Source organism: Pinus tabuliformis, chromosome J (assembly GCF_031772625.1).
Source record: "Pinus tabuliformis cultivar Carrire ecotype Pingquan chromosome J, CPIR1, whole genome shotgun sequence".
Taxonomy (NCBI): Eukaryota; Viridiplantae; Streptophyta; class Pinopsida; order Pinales; family Pinaceae; genus Pinus; species Pinus tabuliformis.
Window position 1 is genome coordinate 1,560,434,978 of NC_142295.1, and position 6,978 is coordinate 1,560,441,955.

A 6,978-nucleotide genomic window follows, 5' to 3' on the forward strand; every position below is an offset into this window, starting at 1 on the left:
TAGATATGAAATACATATGTTTCTCAAGCCTAAGCACAACCTATAAGTGTATAGTTTATCCCTCTGCCTAACTAACTGAATCTAGCCAACGCTTAGCCAATTTTCAAGTCCTCCAAGCTCCTATTTCCTTGTGTTGTTCCTTGAGGAATTAGGCCCCTATTAGTTAGTAAATTCCTCAATTGGAATTGTGCAATGCTTCTAGGCTTATCATCTGACTACATGCACCACCTATACAACTTGGAATAGTCTACAACTAATAGTACACTACGTTTAAATCTCTATCTCAATTTGGTAACTCAATTTCTCTACATGCATGAGCTAATTTAGGTTGATTGATTAGTTAACTGAATGGTCACTGATTGTGAATGAATTTACACTACACAACTTGACCTTCCACTAGTTCCTTCAATCATTAGAACTAGTTTAATTAACCATAACTCAATTTAACTGAATTAAATTTCTACAACTAAAATTAACTCAACCTAAGCTCCTAAATTTTAAGAATCACTGCACACAATTGAAATTCATGCCCCTAACACGAATTAACTAAGCTAACTGAGTGACAAAATCCATCTCACTTTAGTTAACTCATCCAAGTTGTTTGTTGATGAGGAATTTCAAATTTTCTTAATTTGACTAAGGCAAAATCAAATTAATAATTTCTTGCTACATTTTTCAACACTCCCTCTCAACGAGAAAGGGATTCAAAACTACCTCGATCCAATGCTTTTGGAATGTACTACATGCAACTCCTTTCACTATTGGTGTTGTAACTACAAGTGAGAAGAAAAAAAAACTCTAAATCAAATGTGTCTGCAACTGTCTACTGGGAAATTGTGTTGTTGTTGACTCTGCTATTGAGCCTCCTACTCTACTATTAACACTCATCTTCACTCCTTAGTATCTGATTGAAATTGATCCTCCTACTATTTAGTAATGTATGCCCCCATATCATAGTAATGATCCATGAGGAGAACACCTCAATGGACCCTACCCAAATTTCTACAATTCTAGGATTAGGGCTTCACATTGCGCCACCTCACACCTACAGGTATGGTTGCATGTTCTCCCTCTTCCCACTTAGCTCAAACTATCCTCTTAATTGAGGCCTCTTCTTTAGTGGATTTCTCCACTCTTCCTCCTCTCTGCCTCTCCATTTTTGGCATCTCCACAACTTCCTAAGGCTCCTTCTGAGGCTGCATGTTGAGAGGTCTAACATGCTCCCTCTCAACCACCATATATTTAGTCTCTTCCTTGCTCCTTAAGGCTTTGCATGCATCTTATACCTAAAGTGCATATAGTTTCTTGACTCGAACCCCAATCTTCTTCACTTGTCTCATGGCTATGTGTCTCAGGAATTCTTTCCCTTTGTTGAAGATCACATTGTAACCACGGTCTTCCAACACTACTACAGAGATGAGATTCGTTTTTAGACCCGGCACGAACATAACATTTTATTGAGTCGAAGACGGGATCCTGACTCCCTCTTAAAGGTTATTTTACTGATGCAAATAGAAATGTACCTTCCATATTCTCCAAATTCAATGTTCATCTTGAGATATTTGTCCTCCAAGTCACTGAAAAATTCTATATTCCCTATCATGTGGAATGAGGCACCCAAATCCAAGTACCACACACTGCCCATCATTGTGATCTCTATGCATGCAATGAGAGTGAAGTCAAGCTCAAACTATAAAGCCAAGGCTTCACGTGTTGTTGTTACTATGGGATCCTTATTTCTTTCCTTCTTGTGTGGACACTTAGTGGCATAATGCTCGAATTCATGACAGTGAAAGCACTTGATTTTCGAAAAGTCTTTCTTCTTGGCACCCCTTGATTGGAATCTACTTTGGATTGGGATTTCTTGCTTTTCCTCTTCTTTGCCTTTCCATCCAAGGCACAATTTTCTTCATAGTCTCCCTTGGATGAAGTTTTTTCTCTAGTATTTTGCCTTATCTCCTTCTGTACCAAATCAGACCATAGGTGTTCCAAATTTGGTAGTTTCTCCCTCCCATTCACCGAATCATGGTAGTTGTGATAGTTCTTGGGAAGGCCTAGAAGGACTAGGCTTACCAGATAATCTTATACAATAGTAGCCTCGACACTACCAAGTTCATCACAACATTGTGTGAACCTACTAAGGTACTATGGGATGGTGTCACTCTTCTACATCTTGATATTTTGAAGCTTTTCCTTGAGTTCTAACTTCCTATGGTAACTATTTTTCTCGAACAAATCTGTCAATGCTTGCCACATTGCATACAGAGTCTCTTTCCTATGGAGATTTGAGACAATATGGTCTCGCAATCCCTCCAATATGATCCTCCTCGCCTTGGCTACAAATGTCTTCCATTCTTCTAGGTTCTAGGTATCAATTGTTGTTGGTTTATAGATATCAAATCAACAAATTCCTTCAACTCATTATCTTCCAGCACTATGTCCATGTGATCCTTCCAAGCAACATAATTCGACCTTCCCTCAAAGGCATACTCGAGTCTTAGTCCATAGAAATCCATCCTGCTAGCTTTGAAGAATTAATCTTGGAAATTTGATCCTCCTACAATAAGAACTTTGAAATCTCCTCTACTGTGAATCTTGCTCTAATACCATGTAGAAATTATGTGTAGATCTAAAACTACTCATGTAATTTACTAAAACAAAAGACTCAAATCTACTCTACTCAATTGTGGAAGCTAATTCACGATCGAGAACACAAATCATAAACATGCATGAATATTTATCACACATAAATATATTTATCTAGGGGAAAGAAACTAATCAAAAACCCTTCCTATCTATATTGCATTAATCAAAGAATAGATATGAAATACATATGCTTCTCAAGCTTGAGCACAACTTGCAAGTGTATAGTCTATCCCTTTGCTTGACTGATTGACTCGTGTCAACACTTAGCCAATTTTTAAGCCCTCCAAGCTCCTATTTCCTTGCATTGTTCCTTGAGGAATTAGGCCCTGTTAATTAGGAAATTCATCAATTGGAATTACGCAATCCTTCTAGGCTTATCCTCTGACTACATGCACCACTTGTACAACTTGGAATAGTCTACAACTGATATTACACTGCCCTTGAATCTCTATCTCAACTAGGTAACTCAAGTTATCTACATGCATGAGCTAATTTAGGTTGATTGATCAATTAACTAAATGATCACTGAGTATGACTAAATTCACATTGCACAACTTGACCTTCCGCTAGTTCCTCCAATAGATAAACTAGTTTATATGACAATAACTCAATTTAACTAAAATAAATTGCTACAAATAAAATTGACTCAACATAGGCTCATAAAATTTAGGAATCATTGCACACACTGAAGTTCATTCCCCTAACTCGAATTAACTAAGCTAACTGGGTGACAACAACCATGTCAGCTTAGTTAACTCATCCAAGTTGCATGTTGATGTGGAATTTCGAATTTTCTCAATTTGGCTAAGGCAAAATCAAATTAAGAATTTATTGCTACATTTTTCAACAAATTCCTTAGGTGGTTAATTCACCCACCCAATCCTTAAAAAGTAAAATAATAAAACTATTAAATATCAATCACATCAATGGATTCATAAGAAAGTCATTAATTTAAATATTTGATAAAATATAATTAATTCATTCATTCTTAATTTGGATTAATGGTTAACCAATTAATTAATCATCAAGCACATCAATGGATTCATAAGAATGCCATTAATTTTAAATATATAATTAATCATGATAAAATATATTTAGTTAATTCATTTTAATTTGGATTAATGGTTAACCAATTAATTAATCACTAGTCACATCAATGGACTCATAAGAATGCCATTAATTTAAATGTTTAGTTAATCATGATAAAATATAATTAATTAATTCTTTATTAATTTGGATTAATGGTTAACCAATTAATTAATCACTAATTAATATTAATCATTAATCAAGATTAACCACTAATTAATTGTCTAACATAATAGGCCATATAATACAAGTGTATTCATGCAAGGTGTGGGTATTGTTATCACTCTGATAATTCTTTTGAGGCAAAAAGAAAGAAAAGCAAAAGGTAACCACAAACTGCTTTTGGAGATTAGGACCTAGCCTTCTTGATGCTCAGAGAGGGCTCTCTCTTTAAAATTTAACTTTGTTTTAGTTAAGATGTTTTTAGGCTAGTTATGATTGTTCAAGGGGTTTTTGTTTTGTGTTTGAGACTGGGTGGTGGAATCCGCGTAGACAGGTGGATAAAATGATGTCTTTTAGACCATTGATCTATGGAGTCAAACAATAAGGAAGCAAAATTGGATTAACTCACTAAAGGGAATGTTCCAAGGGCAAGATAGCAGTGTTTTTTCAGATCTTTGAGACAGAGGGCTGAAAGGGTTTCACTCGGGGTGAGAGAGTAGTTAAAGGTTCTCAAACCCAGATAATGAATGAGGAATGAAGGGACAATCAAGATCAAAGGGAAATTAAGAATCCTTTAACTTGGATATTCAAGAATTCAATCAAACGAAATAGCAATTAAGAATTATTTAATTTAGATATCAACAGAAAACATTTACATGTATAACTGTTAAGATAGAGTGTAATTAAACAAGTTCTAAAGTATTATTCGAGTTATATAACATTAGATTGAGAAAGACATTAAAGATTATGAATAACTTTGATAAAAATAACAATAACACATGAAAATACTTGTCTGAAATCCACTCAACACATGAATCCTTGGAAATATTTGATCTTTATTTATCAATCCAGCTTTCTGGCTCAGCAAATGATACAATAACCTTCTGGTCCTTCTGATCAAAAAGTCTATAGAAATGTCTAATAGAATCCACCCAAAATACTTCAAATGAAGAAGTATTTATATAAGAAAAAGGCTAAAATGATAGGAAATTTTAGAGGACATGATGGAGGCAGAATAAACTAGGGTTTCAGGGTTGTTGCAGGGGAGACTCTCAATGGAAGGGCGACAAGGAGGGAGCTCCACTTCCTCCTTCAAACAGGCTATGACCATTGTTGGTAAGGTAAATCCCCTCTGCGGACAGAGGCGATCCCACTAGCCTATCACAGAACTAGCCACAAACAAACCACGCTGCTACGCAAGTTCCTAGTTATGCATCAAAGGTGAATCAAGAAGACTAACCTGGAGTCCAATGCTATGATTGAAGCAGAGTTGATATCCTCGCTCCCTTGCTCCAACAGATCATGACGAATACCTGCACATGCAAAGGAAGAGACAGATACCAACATAAAAACTACCAAGGCACAACTATATTTCAGTCAGAAAGGAAATAAATCAACATATCACCATGATAGATAATGAGATTGGAACTATAATAGCAGTCGCTCATCAATTAATAAACAAGAAAAGTTACACCATTGTTCTGACGTCGACCCTTCTCCTGGCTGGGCGAGTAGTATAACTATATGTGTCTTGACATGCATCTCTTCTCCGGCAGCATAACCTCTCTAGCACTCACTAGCATTCCTCCATAAACTCAACATCTAACACTCCATGACCAATAATCATCACTACTATCACTCAATCACCAAATCACTAGCATAACACTAACACCAACACTCTCTCCCTCCCCCAATGCATAATGACAAGCTTATATAGATGAAGAAGGGAGAAGGATGCGATGAACCGGGACACCTTTCGTGGAATTAGCAAAAGCCATAAAGATGGATAAAGCTCGACAAAAAACTGATTTTCTATCCTCAGAAAAGCTCCATGTAATGAAGGAAACAACAGTCGGACGTGCATTAAGGCAAAAAGCACGACTAAATTTGGTTGGGCGACTGTTGCTCTAAGATAGAGCGCCAATGGTCGCGCCCTCTTTTGAGGATCTCCATCATTGGCGCGGGTAGGATACTGTGGACTTGCGCCAATGGAAAAAAGAGCACTTTTTAGGGATGATCTGCAGAAGGTGTCTCCAGGGAACATGGAGTACATACTCAGGGGAACATAATGCAAGTGTTTTTAACCCTTGTCACTTCTTATAACTCTTGGAATGAGTCCTCTAAGGTACGACAAGAGGAGTAACAGGGATGGTGACAAATTACTGTGTAACAGATGCCCTAAAGCATGAAGTCCGAGAGGTGGAGAGGGGTGAAATGCTTTACCAGAACGCACATAAGAGCACACAAGAGCACATATAGTTATTGCCGCCGAGGAGCTGTATTAAGAGACATGACTGATAGTTCAATTACATGATGTACGTGGCATGTCGCAGCCATCCATAAGAGAGTACATAAATAATTTGGATCCATAGTATGGACGCAGCCATCTGGTTAGGATCAATGAACTGACTCAGGTATGGTCGCAGCCATCCAGTGAATGAGTCAAGTACCAAGAATCACGCCTGGATTACGACAGACACAATCCAGGGTCTTACGCTCCATCTCGACCCGAACAAGAGTACAATTCCAAGCATGTGAATATATGAGCTGAAGTCGAACATGCATGAACATCGCCTGATTACCAGTCAATAATGGAAACTGTTAACAGACGCGAGAGGTACCACCAATAATGACAATGGCCCTCAAGGTACTATAGGTACAATCTACGGTGTGTGAATTAATGAGCTGAAGTCGAACACCCGTAGAATCATTCGATCAGAGGCCAATGATGAAAACCTCACGTCGAACACGAAGAGCCTGCCATTGAGGCATGCAGGCTCCAAGGCACCGGAAGGGAGTCTCTAGGTCAACTTCCTGGATAATGAGCTGAAGTCGACAGGGAGTGACCTTGATCGAAGGTGGGCCATAATGTTTCCCACATCATCGACACGAGACAGAGAGATAATGTCGTGAATCAAGATTGTGCGAACTATCAGAGGGAGGTTGTTTATTTGCAGAGGTCAACTTCTCTTGAACATATCGGCGACACATTAACGGAATTGGCAGTATTTGACATCAATGTATCAAAGGTCATTATGACGAGGCAATGAGTGAATGAGAGGTCAAATAGGGTACCCAAATCCA